The 19,747-nt window shown below is 37.6% G+C and overlaps 1 pseudogene; it reads right to left on the bottom strand.

The window, feature by feature from the left end:
• Positions 1 to 19,747, bottom strand: part of LOC132371762 (centrosomal protein of 78 kDa-like) — a 70,180-nt pseudogene that overhangs the window by 11,458 nt on the left and 38,975 nt on the right.

Genomic DNA, 19,747 nt, shown 5'->3' with positions numbered 1-19,747 from the left:
ATGTGTTGTTCTTTTTTATATACTGAGAAATTTTTTAAATATCTACTGAATTTATTTCAGCAACCATATTTTCATTTCCAAGACACCTCTCGCTTTCTGACCATTCTCTTTTTAATTAACACTCTAGTCTTATTTTATAGTTGCTAGCTCTTTTTAAACCTCTCTCAGGATACTAATTAGGGTTTTTTCTTAAATTATTTTGTTCCCTAAATTGTCCCCGGTCCTACCAGGATATGTTTTCACTCTTTTTCCCCCTCTCTCATGTTGTAAGCTTTACTCAACTATCAGGCAAATGACAGTTATTTTCTATTTAAGAATGAGCGCAGAAAGCTCCCTGAAGTCAACGATTGATTGGCTTCTTATGCAGGAAGAAGTGGGGAGTGACTGTAATAGGATCCCCCCCAAACACTCTTTTCTAGGGTGTAAAAACTCACACTAGCAGCCCTAGTTCTCCCCAGTTTCACTGTTTTCAAAATGAAACCATCTCATTTCAGGAGCGTGAGGGCGGGGCTGGGAATCCAGTCCTCCAAACACAACCCTTCAATTAGCTCCCCTATTTCAGTCACACTTTTAACTAACTCCACCCTCTCTCCTACATGCGCATCAAAGCATGAAGCTACTTCTGCAGGTGGGGTCAGAATCCTCCTCAGTTGCAGGTGGTCCCTGTGCATATTCTAGGTGATGCTTTTCCTCTGTTCTACTGCTTCAGTTTCACACTCTTCCACTTGTCTTCCGTCTTTCAAAACTATGTTGAAATCTCTTGACTGTTGTTGGCTTATGTACTTAAACACTTTGATACCATCCTTGTAGTGTCTTGTCAAAATGGAGAAGAGCTGCAAGAGTTCTCAGTGCATTATGAATCTGCTATTCTGTGGTCCCAGTGTTTAAAGTTCTTGGTCTTCCCCAGTCTATCACTGCTTTTAGAAATACAATCTCCTGTTCTACTCAAAAAGGAAACGAATACAACACATCTAAAATGACAAGGAATGCAGGTTAGATGCTCTAGGGTCTTGTCGTACTCTGCAATTTACTAAGAGACCACTTACGTGCTACAAATTGTAGGTGCTCATTTATAAAACGAAAGGGGGTAACTCTACATGAACTATAGATTTCTCCTACTGTAACATTTCATAATTTTCTAAGTTTTCTTAAAATTTCTCTATATTATCATTAATTTTAATTAAAAACATAAAAATCTAACATTCTCTTTTGAAAATCAAAGAGTAATTACCATAGTCCTACAATAATGGGATAATTAGTTCTGAAACCTGTCAAGTTTCATGTTTCATACGGAAAGAGAATCATATTAAATAATTTTTAAAAATTAAACATGGACTTTGTAGCACAAAGACAAGGTCCCCCCAAATGGTATTCCCTTATTTACTAGAAATGTTCAGCTCTGCATTAAAGTTGAAATAAAACAAATATATTATTTTTGAGGTGCAAAAGTTTCTTATGAAAATCAATTTTTCTTTTCTGTCCGTACAAACAAAAGTATGGAATCACATTAGGTGCCAGGTTTATGAGGGAATATAACGTAGCTTCTTGATGTTTTTTATTTTAGGAAAGGAGAATATTAACAACAAAACATTGTTCAACCTTACTTTTATTTAAAATGAGGCCATATTTTCCTCTTATAAAAAGAGAGTTCAACTAGAACTGTCAATTTTCTCATTTGTAAAACAAAAGCACTGAATCAGCTGACTATATTCATTCAGAACTCAATTTCTTTGTCTTATGATCACTAAGGTTCTCCCTAAATCGAATATCCTAAGGTTCTAAGGAAAGGAAACTATATTACTAACGACATGTTTTGATTTTTATTCCTTAGAGTTCAAATGTCCACCATTCACCTTGGTCTAAGCTTAAGGAACCATTCAAGGGGATACGATGCAGATGGGAGGAGAAAACAGAACCCTCACTCAAGCTGTGCAGTGTTGCAACCAGGCTTCCATTTGAAAAATAATCTTCTCTATAGCTTTAAACTGATAACTTCGTATCTGCAATGCTTCTTGTTTCAAACTGATTTTCTCTGGCTCTTCCTGAACACTTTCTGAGGAATCTTCGACCTCTTTGATTTCTGAGGAGGAAGGACTCTCTACTGTCACAGTCACAGGAAATTCTGATGGACCTGAGTGTCACAAGAAGAAGATAGGAAACCACAAGTTGTTAAACTGAAGTGCAAAGAAAGAAGACAAGATTGTATAAAAGATAACACAAGCCAGATATCAAATATCCACATATTAGAGGATATTTAACAAAAGTGATCTGAGGTATCATTATTTATAAATGTCTCTCACTGCTCCTTAGTCTAAAACAGGCAATGACTAAGTAAAAGTACAGTAACTTATTTTTGCTATGTTACTGTACAGACCTCTGTTGTACATGGTTAGGATTAGTAATGGGAACTGCCCATGTTATTAAGTTTCTTTCACAGAAGCCAAGTGAAGAGCCAAGGTAAACATTTTTTCTCAGATCAACTTTATACTGCAAATGAAAAATGTATTCTTTACCATCAGACGAAAACAGTCTGGAAGAAAATGTAGTTTTTCGGAGGAAAATACATCAGTAAAGGGACTGATGAATAATCAGAAAGTCAACATATCTAAGCTGTGAATAACAGACGTTTGAATTTTAAAAAATAAATCACATACACATACACAACTAAAACTGACCCATCAAAAATTTCATCTTCTCATCACCCTTAAGCCAAAACTAGGGTAACAGTAATACAATTCTCCTATCAAGCGTCACTGCCACTGCAATGTTGTTCCATAGGACATTTCCAAACATTTAAAAACTGACCTGGCCACAACCCCGTAAAAGTCTACAGATCATACAGAAGTGTGCTGGGATTATATAACTACGCAGAAGACAAGTCACTAGGACATCATTTTCACAACAAGCAGCAAAACTGCAGCATGGGAAATTCCCAACAGGAGAACGAGGCGCACACCCCTCCCTCTGGGCATGCAAGGGCAGGACTGACACCCAAGGTGCTCTTCTCTCGATCTCAGCAGTGGTGCCTTTCACAGAGCAACTATGCAGTCTCCCAAGACCACTGGGAAGGAGAATCTGATACTGACAGTATTAGCTTGCCATGAGGCCATAAGCGAGGGAATGTGTGTGGCCTTGGTGAGAGAGCAGAGGTTTGGGAGATGTTGCTTTATATTGGCTTTCAGATCAGGAAGTTGTACATATAGCCCGCAAACAACATTTCTTGAAAACATATGAACATTCTTGAGTATGACAGCTCCATGTGAGGGGTCAGAAATGGCAGTCAAGTTCATTTCACTGGGTAACAGCTGATTTGCGGACTGAAGAACAGGCTTCCTTGTTCACAGACATAACCACAAGGCTGCCAGTTGTGTGCAAAATCCACACAACTACACAGTTGCATTGGGAGAGCGACCAGACAAGTTTTACATGGATTTATTTCAGAGAGGGAAATGCTTCTTGTAAGGCTCTGTCAGTTTAAAAAGCAAAAAGAATGACCACCCACCTTTCCCAATTCGACCCCTACATATCATAAATATGATAGCTATATACCTGCACCTGACTACATACATCACGAGTTTGATGAATGGAAAGCCCCTAAAAGGATATCAACAAAACCAAGTTAGATCTTGATGTAAATACATCACCAGTTAAATCCAGTTAATACAACTATTTAGTATTATGTACAGTATCCATACAGAATTGTGTATAAAAATAAATAAGCTCAAAAGAAGGACCTGGAGGGCTCTGCTACAGAGAAAACTGAACAGAATTCAGCCGACTGGCTTGGTGATAACTCTCTGAACTGCTGAGAGGTCCCTTCAGTTCCTATGTTCAGGATGGTTGAGATTTCAGTCTCACTTCTTTAAATGGTGATATTAATCGTTCTCTAATTTACCACTCTGTGTGACGAGGATGGACCTGAGATTAAGTGTCTCACCAAGAAGATAGGAAACCACAGAGTTGTTAAACTCAAGTGCAAAGACTGGGGATTCAACACTATAGTTTATGCAACAGCAATTCACATTACCATTTGCAAAAAATTAGTTGGTTGTCCAACATGGATTATAAACATCCATTTAACATGAGCTACTGAACAGATACTTTACACAGTAACTCCTTCAAGTACTATTTAAAATCAATTCTCTTTGTTTTCTGAAGCAACTGTTAACCCCCAATTTCATGAATACTACCAAGTAAGTCACTTGAAAATCATCTAGAGCAATCTATTTCACTTAGCAAGCCTAAAGCTATAATTCAACAATTTTATTGACTGTTCTATGACAAAAATTACTATGAACAGCTATCCCTTGGATAAGTAATCAGCTAAAGCTAGTTTGAATCACTAAATCTGATTTACTGAGTTAATAAGCCAGTTGATTTAGAATAGGTCTAATGCAGATTTCTCATCCGTTCTGCATTAAACTACTTCCCATGCCTAAAATGTCTTTTCCCATTCATATATATCCAAATTCCTACTTCTGTGCTGTAGGGCTTGGCTCAACTACACCTGCCTTTAGTGAAACTTTTCTCACCTGCACAATTGGAGATAATTTTAGTCTCCTCATGACTCCCACGGGGTTACCTCTGTTGTGACACTTGAGAAACAACTTGAAACTTCCAGTTACTTTTTGTTTTACTTCCTTAGAGGGCTCATTAGGCAGAAGCCATGTGTGAGTTATCTTTTTTCCTCTATAGAAAGCACCAGAGACCGCCCACGTAATAGAAGTTCCAAAATAAAGAATTCTGAACGACTGAAAAAGACAGGGAATGCAAACACATTACCTGTTGCTTTTTGCACGTTCTGCAGTATGCCATGGCAGGAAACCAGACACACCAAGTGGTAGAGGTTCAGGACCATAACATTCTTTACCAGCAGAGTGTTTCCTTCCATTACTTACAGGTTTCTTTGTGGCCAATCCTATGTTTGACGAAGCACGAAAGAAGGAATCAAGATGCACCAAAGGTCTACAGAGCAACTCTCAAACATGTACAGTTTGAAAGGAATCAAACAGGCACTGGACAATGATGCCAAGGCCATTAAAAAAAGGATCGTTTTGTAAAAAGGTTTTACATAAGCCAGCATTTTTAAAAAATATAAGTTCTCTACAGTAACAAGTTATTTTAACTAAAACAAAAGTACTGGGATGTGCAGAAATGGAAAAATAAATTTTTAAAAAATCCCAAAGTATGATACATTTTATGTATCATACAGAAACACTCAAGTTTATTGAATCTTAGAATACCTTTGGCATTTCTGAATCTCAAGGATAGCGAAACACAGGTACACCCATGACTTCTGCCAAACAGAATCTTCAGAATTAGACCAAAATTTCAATTTAAGATGAATTTTTCTATGTAAAAACAATAAAAGTTATAAGACTGCAAGTTGCTGGGTGGTAGGTGAGTCAATGTTACTCTCCTATAAGCCTGTCAACCTTCACTGCTCCTTTGATTTCATATAGAAAACACACAAAAAAACAAATGAAACCCACTGGATAAAAGAGTGAAATGTGGAGACTTATCCTATATTTCAGTAGTAAAGAGGCAAGTATCTTTATATGAAATATTTGGTTGCAAAAACTAGACCTATGTGTTAATATTTTATTTAGAACAAGCCATATATTAAAATTCACATTTAAATATTTAATTTGAATTTACTGAAAACAAACATCATAGGTTAAAATGGTTATATTTATCCTTCAAATCTACTATATTTCATGTTATTTAATTTATTTATTTTAATAGATCTTTATTGGAGTATAATTGCTTCACAATTCTGCATTAGTTTCTGTTGCACAACAAAGCGAATCAGCCATATGCACACACGTGTCCCCATATCCTCTCCCTCTTGAGCCTCCCTCCCACCTTCCCTATCCCACCCCTCTAGGTCATCGCAAAGCACCGAGATGATCTCCCTGTGCTATGCTGCTGCTTTCTACTACATTTTAGCGGCATTAGGATGGAGTGTAAAATAGAGTGTATGTGGTAATATAGGATAACTATTTCATAGAGTGTAGCTTATTGATAATCAACACATGATCTTGTGTGATTTAACATGCCTCTTAAAAATATATAGGAGCTCAGTTCATTTTGTGCTATTTTATTTTGTTTTTTAACTTAATTACCCTCCCAAAAAAATGTCTGTATGCATGTGGTTTGTATGTGTATACCCTTCCTTTACTTTCAGAAACTAATGCAAATACATTTGTATTAAAATTTTTTTTAATTACACTTTTTGTGTTAGGAGATAAAAAAAATTTCTAATAAAATTTCCCATCTTTTTTAGACATACATAATTACAATATAAATGTGACACAATTCACACCATTATCTTACCCCTATACTCACCTGGATCTAAGTATATACCCAGCTATTGATTTGGCTTACCTCTATGTCTCCAAATAACTGAGGCAAATAAAAAAATAGTCCAAGAAATAAAATTACTCTTAAAATAGCTCAATCAGCTTGTATACTTCACTTACATTTCCACTTTGTTTAATCACGTTAAATAAAAAAAAATTTTTTTAATTGTTTTATTCTCATTCCGTGATGCCTTATTATATACCACCAGGTACTAATATTACAGAATTCCTAATATGTTTTACATATACATGTTTTATTTATATATATTTCCATTTCTAATATTATAGCAAAAGGCAACTCAGCTATTTTAAGAATGCTTTACATATCATATAAATTTTAATAATAATATGTAATTAGTGTGATACCACAAATCTTAACTTCTTTGTATGTACTATTTGATTATTAAAATATCACTGTCTTGAAATAACAATTGGCAGACAAATCATAAGCTTTTTTTTTGACTTCATAAACACTCTTAACAATTTCTATTTAATACACTATTGTCCAAGCAAGTTGATTAATGGAGAATCAAAAACATACATCTTTAAGTAGAAAAAGAAAAGTTGTATTTATGAAGATGTTTACAATAGTAAGAAAAGTTGTATTTATGAAGATGTTTACAATAGTTTATTTTAGGTTATTTCCAATTTTTCACCAATTTAAAAAATGGACCAACTCAATGAAACCTTCTGAATCCAATGTTAAAAAGTATAACAATGAATCATAAAATTTAAATTTAGTATGAAAAGAATGGCAAATTATATTGAAGCTATATGGAATTATGTTTATAGACAACAGGAAGAGAAAATAAAAATGTAAACAATGCTTGATAGGATAATGAGATTAGAGATGGTCTTTTAAATTTTTCATTGTTATGCTAATACAATACCTTTATAAAACCTAAAAATCTTGAAACAACACATTTTTAAAAAATTGTGGTAAAATACACAAAACAGAAAATTTATCATTTCAAACATTTTAAAGTGGACAGTTCAGTGATATTATGTCAACAAACTTTTAAAACTTTCAGATGGCACCTGAGTAAAATATGTGCTGTCCATTGGTGATTTTAATATATCTGGTATATAACTAAAGTCACCACAAAACTTTTTCTGGGAAATTGGCAGATCATAAACATAAAAAATTTATTTTGCTTTATATTAAACCTTATTGTTTTACTATTTCAAAATTCAAATTTACTCACAAGAAAGAGTCAGTTTCATATTAGATTTGGTTTAACAAATGCTGCTCCTGCTATTCATTCTTATCACCAAAAAAAAAAAAAAAAGACGATTTGTGACTAACGATAATATGTTCCAGAAAATTAAAAGTTAAGGTCTCTTAGAAACAATACAAACGTTATCAGGAGAAGTGAAGTATACCAAATTTATATATTCAGGAGAATGTGAAACTTATACCATTGATTGTTAAAGGGTTTTAAAAGCTTTTTATTATATTTGGTAACAAAATTCTAGGCTTAGTTGTAAAATCCTGGGTTAACTATCATTTGGAAATTTAAATATACATTAAACATTTAGAAAATGTTTTTCTAAAATGTTCCATCTAGGTCAATAAACTTGTCTGTAGAAGTCTTTTATAAGGATAATACATATTTCAAGTTTTTTTTATCGTTGAGAGAAACAAGATATTATCTGATTCAAAAATTTAGGTAAGAATTCCTAAGAAAGAAGCAGGGAACAATGGGAAGGTTGGAACTGGGAAGAAATTTTGTTTCATACAGCACAAAAGGTAATTCTTCATATAAAAAAAAAATCATCCCTCAAAAGCACCACTACTAAAATTATCATCAAAGTGCACCCCAAATTTCAATTGCAAAGTATTAGAAGTAATCATCAACCAGGAAGTATTTTCAAAATAATGAACTTTTTATGAAATTCAAACAATAATGTTGGTTAATATGGTTAATATTAACATCTCTTTAAATTCATTTATTATATCTATATTCTATAAATTCTCTTAAGTATCAAAATAATTCTAGGCCTCCTAATATGCATGCAGTTAATATTGGCTGTTTTAATTTTAGCACACCGGAAACATAAGGGGTATAAGTTCTAGTAGCATTAAAAACAAGAAAGAGTTACCAATTCTAATAGTAACTTTTCCTTTTCAACCACTTCCCAAAATTATAGTTTTCTTTTTCTGTCTAGCAGCTTTGGATGGTTCCTTCACGATGGAGAAGTTATCCACTAGTACTGAGACAGAAATGATAAATATGCCATTTCAGTTACAGGTAACTTATGAGGGTTTGATCTTAATTGGAAATTAAGATACTTTAAGTTAATAAAAGGTTTTCAATCTGCATTTCTGGGAACCTAAATTAAAGCATCACACAATATTTTCAAAAACAGAAAAGCCATTTGATTTGACTAAAAACTTAGTTTTAAGATGGCAGAAAGTACCCTGATAATTTTCTTTAAGAAAGAAAGAAAAACAAGCCATTAAAGAGAAATTCTTCTGAGAGAACAAAAACACGTTATATACCTCTGACTTGGCACTCCTTCCATTCTGGAGACCTTTTTTGATAACTGCTTTCATCACAGAATGATCTAAAGTAAAATAAATTGAAATTAGAGTAATTATTTCCCAATGAGTGGCTATTTCCATTTAAAACCAAAAGCCAACTAATTATTGCTTTTCCCATAAAATTAAACATGAAATCTTCATTATGTAATTATACACTTATTTCCCCCTTTGTGTATTCTAATTTCTTCCTCAGAAACCTATGATGCCATCTTGCAGACTGCCCCCAGTGGCTACTATTTTGGCAGCAGCAAAGGTCAACTTTAAACATTTTGCATCTAAAGTGGCTTTGGATACCTCTGGATAGAAAGTACAGTCTGAGCACTGTCCAGACACTTAGATACCTAAAGGGCATCTAAGATATCAAACCAAAGTCCTGATATTCCCTCAAAAGCTGCTCCTCCCATCAGCCCCCTTCTTCTAAGTGATACTACCCAGTTGCACACATAATCATCAACAACTTGTCTCCTTGTTACTATTTCCTTCATACCTCACATCTAATCTATCTACAATTCTTGTTAGCTACACCCTCAAAACACAACCTGAATTCAAATACTTTTCACTTGCTCCAAACTTCCAACCTAAGCTAAGCCATAAACATCTCTTATTTGGACCACTGTGACAGTCTCCTAACTGGTCTCCCTGTTTCTCTTCTTTATCCCCCCTCCACCCCGAGTCTATTCTCTATACCAGGTCATCTTATTCAGATACTATTTGGATCATGCCTTTTTCCAGTTCAAAACCCTCTACTCATTTAGAATAATCCACATCTTTACTCTGGCCTTCAAGACTTTACAAGATCAGACCCCTGGCTAGCTCCTTGAACTCATGTCATACCACACTCTTCTTCACTCAGTACTCTGGCCACGTTGGCCTCCTTGCTTTTCCTTAAATACTCCACCCACCTACATGCCTGCATACGCATTGCCTCCTTGTCCCGGAATGTGCTTACCCCAGATCTTCCATGGCTTGCTCCTCTCTTCATTCAGGTCTCTGTTCAACTGCCACTTCTCCAGTGAAGCTGTCCCCTAACAAACCTATCCAATGGAGTCCTACCTGCTCCCCCCCCACTCTCCTTACATTAAGATATCTTTGCACTTCCTACTATCTAAAATTATATTACTTATCTGTTTACTCATTTCTATCTGAACTCCTTCACTAGAATGTAAGCTCCATGAGGGCAAGACTTTTGCCTGTCTGGTTCACTGCTTTATCCCTACTGCCTGAGCGGTATCTGGCACACAGAAGGTGTTAAAAAAAATTACCTGTGAAACTGACAAATGAATAAAGTACTCCTTGCAAAAAATCACAGGTTGAACGAGAAGGAAATAATGCTCTTGGTGGAAGCAGGTTTAGTATCTAGGTTCACCTCTATTCAGAGTAGAGATAAGAACAATTTAAAGGTATAACTCACTTTAATTAGTACATTATCTGCTAAAAACATAAGGGAAGTGCAACACTAGAAAAGTACAGTTGACGCTTGAACAAATGGGTGTGAACCTCACGGGTCCATTGACACACGGATATTTTTCAATAAGTATGTACTATCGTCCTACACGATCCAAGGTTGGTTGAATCCACAGATGCAGAACCAATGACTATAAACTTATACCCAGATTTTCAACTGCGTAGGGGTCAGCACCCCTGACCCCCACGTTGTTCAAGGGACAACTGTATATGATGAGGAAAGTTAAACACATTAAGTTTTAAAAACTGTCAACACATGAACAAACTTTTTGTTTTGCTATGTGTTAATCAATTAAAAAAAAAAAGTGACCACATACCAACAAGTGGATTTTTTCTTATATCCAGAATGACCAGAGTTCTGTTGGTTTCAAGGGCCTTTAGTAAAGCCTTTGCTCCTTCACTGGTGAGGCCACACTGCTGCAGGTCAAGTGCTTTTGATGAAAGACAAAAGGTCACTTGTGAAGTCTATACAGATTTCACATATAGACAACACTCATTTTCTCACGTGTGGAAGAGTCCTGCACAAGACCAGCCATGGCAGGTTTGTAATTTTGGGTATGGAAAAAAACAGAAACATATACGCACACACATAATGCATAATCCAATCTAAAAACCGCTTTTTCGATGTGCAATAATAACCCTGCCTTTAGTACCAAAAAATCATCCAACGTACTTCACAATTATAGAACTGAAGAATAACTGTATATAACCTATGAGCAAAAAACATCACAAAATGAATCTCAGTTCATAACTAGGAAGGGCGGCAGTGGCATGTAAACCTCACAAGCAAAAACTGGTGGAGCTCAGAAATGCACTGCATTCTTTTGATCATGATCTTGACCTTCAAATCACACTTTAAACTAGTTAAAAGGGGAAAATGAAAGAGAAGAAATGTAATGACTGTTAGTTTTAGTATAGAAAAGACAAATCTAAGAGGATACAAATAATAACAAATTCAAACAAAGTGTGAATACACAATACATACTAAAAACCTATCATGAAAGTATAATGGTCAAGAACTCTCTCAGTAAAAGGTCAGACAAAAACTAGAACAAATGATCATGAATTCTAGTAGTTTTGGGGCTGAACAACCTACTCATTTAAACAAAAGGGATCATCACAAAAGCACAGGTATTAAAACATATTACATGAAAGGCAACTATCATGAATCATTTTTTAAGCATTGTGTGGAGCATCACATTAAAAAACTGGAGTCTTTCAAAACCCCATGACAGGGCGGGGCTGGGAGCTGAGGCTCGGGCTTCGGTCGGATCGCAGGGAGAGGACTGGGGCTGGCGGCGTGAACACAGCCTGAAGGGGTTAGTGCACCACAGCTAGCCGGGAGGGAGTCCGGGAAAAAGTCTGCAGCTGCCGAAGAGGCAAGAGACTTTTTCTTCCCTGTTTCCTGGTGCACGAGGAGAGGGGATTCAGAGCGCCGCCTAAACGAACTTCAGAGATGGGCGCGAGCCGCGGCTAACAGCGCGGATCCCACAGCAACAGGGGCACAGAGGGAAAAACGGAGAGATTCCTGCACAGAGGCTCGGCGCCAAGCAGCGCTCACCAGCCCGAGAGGCTTGTCTGCTCCCCCGCCGGGGCGGGCAGGGCTGGGAGCAGAGGCTTGGGCTTCGGTCGGATCGCAGGGAGAGGACTGGGGTTGGCAGCGTGAACACAGCCTGAAGGGGTTAGCACACCAGAGCTGGCTGGGAGGGAGACCGGGAAAAAGTCTGCAGCTGCCGAAGAGGCAAGAGACTTTTTCCTGCCTCTTTGTTTCGCGGCACGCAAGGAGAGGGGATTCAGAGTGCCGCCTAAACAAGCTACACAGACGGGCGCGAGCCGCGGCTATCAGCGCGGACCCCAGAGACGGGCATGAGACGCTGGGGATGCTGCTGCCGCCTCCAAAAAGCCTGTGTGCGAGCACAGGTCACTTGCCACACCACCCCTCCCGGGAGCCCGTGCAGCCCGCCACTGCCAGCGTCCCGTGATCCAGGGACAACTTCCCTGGGAGAACGCACTGCGCACCTCAGGCTGGTGCAACGTCACGCCGGCCTCTGACGCCGCAGGCTCGCCCCGCCTCCTCTGTACCCCTCCCTCCCCGCGGCCTGGGTGAGCCAGAGCCCCTGAAGCAGCTGCTCCTTTAACCCCGTCCTGTCTGGGCGGGGAACAGACGCCCTCAGGCGACCTACACGCAGAGGCGGGTCCAAATCCAAAGCTGATCCCCAGGAGCTGTGCGAACAGAGACGAGGAGGGGAAATCTCTCCCAGCAGCCTCAGGAGCAGCGGATTAAAACTCCACAAACAACTTGATGTGCCTGCATCTGTTGAATACCTGAATAGACAACGAATCATCCCAAATTCAGGAGGTGGACTTTGGGAGCAGAATATATTAATTTTTCCCCTTTTCCTTTTTTTTTTGTGAGTGTATATGTATATGCTTCTGGGGGAGATTTTGTCTGTATAGCTTTGCTTTATAATAGCTTTATTTTACTTCACTATATTATAGCCTCTTTCTTTCTTTCTTTCTTTCTTTCTTTCTATTTTTTCTCCCTTTTACTCTGAGCCGTGTGGACGAAAGGCTCTTGGTGCTTCAGCCAGGCATCAGGGCCGTACCTCGGAGGTGGGAGAGCCAACTTCAGGACACTGGTCCACAAGAGACCTCCCAGCTCCACGTAATACCAAACGGCAAAAATCTCTCAGAGATCTCCATCTCAACATCAAGACCCAGCATCACTCAATGACCAGCAAGCTACAGTGCTGAACACCCTATGCCAAACAACTAGCAAGACAGGAACACAGCCCCATCCATTAGCAGAGAGGCTGCCTAAAATCATAATAAGGCCACAGACACCCCAAAATACACCACCAGACGTGGACATGCCCACCAGAAAGACAAGATCCAGCCTCATCCACCAGAGCTCAGGCACTAGTTCCCTCCACCAGGAAGCCTACACAACCCACTGAACCAACCTTAGCCACTGGGGACAGATACCAAAAACAACGGGAACTACGAACCTGCAACCTGTGAAAAGGAGACCCCAAACACAGTAAGATAAGCAAAATGAGACGACAGAAAAACACACAGCAGATGAAGGAGCAGGGTCAAAACACACTAGACTTAACAAATGAAGAGGAAATAGGTAGTCTACCTGAAAAAGAATTCAGAATAATGATAGTAAGGATGATCCAAAATCTTGGAAATAGAATAGACAAAATGCAAGAAACATTTAACAAGGATGTAGAAGAACTAAAGAGGAACCAAGCAACGAAGAAAAACACAATAAATGAAATTAAAAATACTCTAGACGGGATCACTAGCAGAATAACTGAGGCAGAAGAACGGATAAGTGACCTGGAAGATAAAATAGTGGAAATAACTACTGCAGAGCAGAATAAAGAAAAAAGAATGAAACGAACTGAGGACAGCCTCAGAGACCTCTGGGACAACATTAAACGCACCAACATTCGAATTATAGGGGTCCCAGAAGAAGAAGAGAAAAAGAAAGGGACTGAGAAAATATTTGAAGAGATTATAGTTGAAAACTTCCCTAATATGGGAAAGGAAATAGTTAATCAAATCCTGGAAGCACAGAGAGTCCCATACAGGATAAACCCAAGGAGAAACACGCCAAGACACATATTAATCAAACTGTCAAAAATTAAATATAAGGAAAACATATTAAAGGCAGCAAGGGAAAAAAAAAACAAATAACACACAAGGGAATCCCCATAAGGTTAACATCTGATATTTCAGCAGAAACTCTGCAAGCCAGAAGGGAGTGGCAGGATATACTTAAAGTGATGAAGGAGAAAAACCTACAACCAAGATTACTCTACCCAGCAAGGATCTCATTCAGATGTGATGGAGAAATTAAAACCTTTACAGACAAGCAAAAGCTGAGAGAGTTCAGCACCATCAAACCAGCTTTACAACAAATGCTAAAGGAACTTCTCTAGGCAAGAAACACAAGAGAAGGAAAACACCTACAATAACAAACCCAAAACATTTAAGAAAATGGGAATAGGAACATACATATCGATAATTACCTTGAATGTAAATGGATTAAATGCTCCCACCAAAAGACACAGGCTGGCTGAATGGATACAAAAACAAGACCCATATATATGCTGTCTACAAGAGACCCACTTCAGACCTCGAGACACATACAGACTGAAAGTGAGGGGATGGAAAAAGATATTCCATGCAAATGGAAATCAAAAGAAAGCTGGAGTAGCAATTCTCATTTCAGACAAAATAGACTTTAAAATAAAGACTATTACAAGAGACAAAGAAGGACACTATATAATGATCAAGGGATCGATCCAAGAGGAAGGTATAACAATTGTAAATATTTATGCACCCAACATAGGAGCACCTCAATACATAAGGCAAATACTAACAGCCATAAAAGGGGAAATCGACAGCAACACAATCATAGTAGGGGACTTTAACACCCCACTTTCACCAATGGACAGATCATCCAAAATGAAAATAAATAAGGAAACACAAGCTTTAAATGATACATTAAACAAGATGGACTTAATTGATATTTATAGGACATTCCACCCAAAAACAACAGAATACACATTTTTCTCAAGTGCTCATGGAACATTCTCCAGGATAGATCATATCTTGGGTCACAAATCAAGCCTTGGTAAATTTAAGAAAATTGAAATCATATCAAGTATCTTTTCCGACCACAACACTATGAGACTAGATATCAATTACAGGAAAAGATCTGTAAAAAATACAAACACATGGAGGCTACACAATACACTACTTAATAACGAAGTGATCACTGAAGAAATCAAAAAATACCTAGAAACAAATGACAATGGAGATACGACAACCCAAAACCTATGGGACGCAGCAAAAGCAGTGCTAAGAGGGAAGTTTATAGCAATACAAGCCTACCTCAAGAAACAGGAAACATCTCGAATAAACAACCTAACCTTGCACCTAAAGCAATTAGAGAAAGAAGAACAAAAAAACCCCAAAGCCAGCAGAAGGAAAGAAATTATAAAGATCAGGTCAGAGATAAATGAAAAAGAAATGAAGGAAACAATAGCAAAAATCAATGAAACTAAAAGCTGGTTCTTTGAGAAGATAAACAAAATTGATAAACCATTAGCCAGACTCATCAAGAGAAAAAGGGAGAAGACTCAAATCAATAGAATTAGAAATGAAAAAGGAGAGGTAACCACTGACACTGCATAAATACAAAAGATCATGAGAGATTACTACAAGCAACTCTATGCCAATAAAATGGACAACCTGGAAGAAATGGACAGATTCTTAGAAATGCACAACCTGCCGAGACTGAACCAGTAAGAAATAGAAAATATGAACAGACCAATCACAAGCACTGAAATTGAAACTGTGATTAAAAACCTTCCAACAAACAAAAGCCCAGGACCAGATGGCTTCACAGGTGAATTCTATCAAACATTTAGAGAAGAGCTAACACCTATCCTTCTCAAACTCTCCCAAAATATTGCAGAGGGAGGAACACTCCCCAACTCATTCTACGAGGCCACCATCACCCTGATACCAAAACCAGACAAAGATGTCACAAAGAAAGAAAACTACAGGCCAATATCACTGATGAACATAGATGCAAAAATCCTCAACAAAATACTCGCAAACAGAATCCAACAGCACATTAAAAGGATCATACACCATGATCAAGTGGGGTTTATCCCAGGAATGCAAGGATTCTTCAATATACGCAAATCAATCAATGGGATACACCATATTAACAAATTGAAGGAGAAAAACCATATGATCATCTCAATAGATGCAGAGAAAGCTTTTGACAAAATTCAACACCCATTTATGATAAAAGCCCTGCAGAAAGTAGGCATAGAGGGAACTTTCCTCAACATAATAAAGGCCATATATGACAAACCCACAGCCAACATTGTCCTCAATGGTGAAAAACTGAAACCATTTCCACTAAGATCAGGAACAAGACAAGGTTGCCCACTCTCACCACTATTATTCAACATAGTTTTGGAAGTGTTAGCCACAGCAATCAGAGAAGACAAAGAAATAAAAGGAATCCAAATCGGAAAAGAAGAAGTAAAGCTGTCACTATTTGCAGATGACATGATACTATACATAGAGAATCCTAAAGATGCTACCAGAAAACTACTAGAGCTAATTAATGAATTTGGTAAAGTAGCAGGATACAAAATTAATGCACAGAAATCTCTTGCATTTCTATACACTAATGACGAAAAATCTGAAAGTGAAATTAAGAAAACACTCCCGTTTACCATTGCAACAAAAAGAATAAAATATCTAGGAATAAACCTACCTAAGGAGACAAAAGACCTGTATGCAGAAAATTATAAGACACTGATGAAAGAAATTAAAGATGATACAAAGAGATGGAGAGATATACCATGTTCCTGGATTGGAAGAATCAACATTGTGAAAATGACTCTACTACCCAAAGCAATCTACAGATTCAATGCAATCCCTATCAAACTACCACTGGCATTTTTCACAGACCTAGAACAAAAAATTTCACAATTTGTATGGAAACACAAAAGACCCCGAATAGCCAAAGCAATCTTGAGAACGAAAAATGGAGCTGGGGGAATCAGGCTCCCTGACTTCAGACTATATTACAAAGCTTCAGTAATCAAGACAGTTTGGTACTGGCACAAAACAGAAATATAGATCAATGGAACAGGATAGAAAGCCCAGAGATAAACCCACACACATATGGTCACCTTATCTTTGATAAAGGAGGCAAGCATATACAGTGGAGAAAAGACAGCCTCTTCAATAAGTGGTGCTGGGAAAATTGGACAGGTACGTGTAAAAGTATGAAATTAGAACACTCCCTGACACCATGCACAAAAATAAACTCAAAATGGATTAAAGACCTAAGTGTAAGGGCAGACACTATCAAACTCTTAGAGGAAAACATAGGCAGAACACTCTATGACATACATCATAGCAAGATTCTTTTTGACCCAGCTCCCAGAGAAATGGAAATAAGAACACAAATAAACAAATGGGACCTAATGAAACTTAAAAGCTTTGGCACAGCAAAGGAAACCATAAACAAGACCAAAAGACAACCCTCAGAATGGGAGAAAATATTTGCAAATGAAGCAACTGACAAAGGATTAATCTCCAAGATTTACAAGCAGCTCATGCAGCTCAATAACAAAAAAACGAACAACCCAATCCAAAAATGGGCAGAAGACCTAAATAGACATTTCTCCAAAGAAGAAATACAGATGGCCTACAGACACATGAAAGAATGCTCAACATCATTAATCATTAGAGAAATGCAAATCAAAACTACAATGAGATATCATCTCACACCGGTCAGAATGGCCATCATCAAAAAATCTAGAAACAATAAATGCTGGAGAGGGTGTGGAGGAAAGGGAACACTCTTGCACTGTTGGTGGGAATGTAAATTGATACAGCCACTATGGAGAAGAGTATGGAGGTTCCTTAAAAAACTACAAATAGAACTACCATACGAGCCAGCAATCCCACTACTGGGCATATACCCTGAGAAAACCATAGGTCAAAAAGAGTCATGTACCAAAATGTTCATTGCAGCTCTATTTACAATAGCCAGGACATGGAAGCAACCTAAATGTCCATTGACAGATGAATGGATAAAGAAGATGTGGCACATATATACAATGGAATATTACTCAGCCATAAAAAGAAATGAAATGGAGGTATTTGTAATGAGGTGGATGGAGTTAGAGTCTGTCATACAGAGTGAAGTAAGTCAGAAAGAGAAAAACAAATACAGTATGCTAACACATATATACGGAATCTAAGGAAAAAAAAAAAAGGCCATGAAGAACCTAGTGGCAAGACGGGAATAAAGACACAGACCTACTAGAGAATGGACTTGAGGATATGGGGAGGGGGTGGGGTGAGATGTGACAGGGTAAGAGAGTGTCATGGACATATATATACTACCAAATGTAAAATAGATAGCTAGTGGGAAGCAGCCGCATAGCACAGGGAGATCAGCTCGGTGCTTTGTGACCACCTAGAGGGGTGGGATGGGGAGGGTGGGAGGGAGGGAGATGCAAGAGGGAAGAGAAATGGGAACATATTGTATATGTATAACTGATTCACTTTGTTATAAAGCAGAAGCTAACACACCATTGTAAGGCAATTATACTTCAATAAAGATGTTTAAAAAAAAAAAAAAACAAACCCCATGACACACAGAAATTGAAAGTCAGACATGTGGATCTGACAGGATAGGATACAACAGATACAAACTCTCACTACAGAAGAATGGACACAGGGTATAATTAACCAAGTAGCCAAATTAATACAAACAGCCAGTAAACCCACCAGTAAATCAAATGAATATAAAATAAAACAAAATGTGGTTATTCTCCTATCAGATTAAGATAAAGCCTTTAAAATGTGTATACCCTTTTGATCCAACAACTCTCTAAGTATTTAACCAAAAGAAATAGTCAGATATATAGGCAAGGATACATGTCAGAGTACTATTTGGAACTGAAAAACTGGACATAGCTTATATACAAGAATGGATAAGCTATGTGTACTGTGGCATATTCATATAATGGAACACTGAACAGTCACAAAAAATCATGCAGTAGATGCAAATTTACTGACTTGCTAAGATGCTCACACTAAATTAACTGAAAAAAGTTATGACATTTGGAGTAATCCCACTTGCATGAAAAAGGGAGAGGTACTCATTTCTGTAGTTTTACACTTTTTAAAAAGTGCTACAAGCCAGTGTTTGTGTGAGGCAGGCTTCACATCCACTGTTGGGGTGGACTACAAATTGGCATAGCATTTCTGGATGGTAATTTGGCAATGTGTATCAAAAGTCTTAAAAAGGCAGAAGCAAGAAGAACTACAATCCTGCAGCCTGTGGAACAAAAACCACATTCACAGAAAGATAGAAAAGATGAAAAGGCAGAGGGTTAGGTACCAGATGAATGAACAAGCTAAAACCCCAGAAAAACAACTCAGTGAAGTGGAGATAGGCAACCTTCCAGAAAAAGAATTCAGAATAATGATAGTGAAGATGATCCAGGACCTTGGAAAAAGAATGGAGGCAAAGATCGAGAAGATGCAAGAAATGTTTAACAAAGAACTAGAAGAATTAAAGAACAAACAAACAGAGATGAACAATACAAGAACTGAAATGAAAACTACACTAGAAGGAATCAATAGCAGAATAACTGAGGCAGAAGAACGGATAAGTGACCTGGAAGACAGAATGGTGGAATTCACTGCTGCGGAACAGAATAAAGGAAAAAGAATGAAAAGAAATGAAGACAGCGTAACAGACCACTGGGACAACATTAAATGCAACAACATTCTCATTAGGGGTCCTAGAAGG

Source organism: Balaenoptera ricei, chromosome 1 (assembly GCF_028023285.1).
Source record: "Balaenoptera ricei isolate mBalRic1 chromosome 1, mBalRic1.hap2, whole genome shotgun sequence".
Taxonomy (NCBI): Eukaryota; Metazoa; Chordata; class Mammalia; order Artiodactyla; family Balaenopteridae; genus Balaenoptera; species Balaenoptera ricei.
The sequence above is the reverse complement of the archived record's forward strand: the minus strand, read 5'-3'. Positions and strand labels throughout refer to the sequence as shown.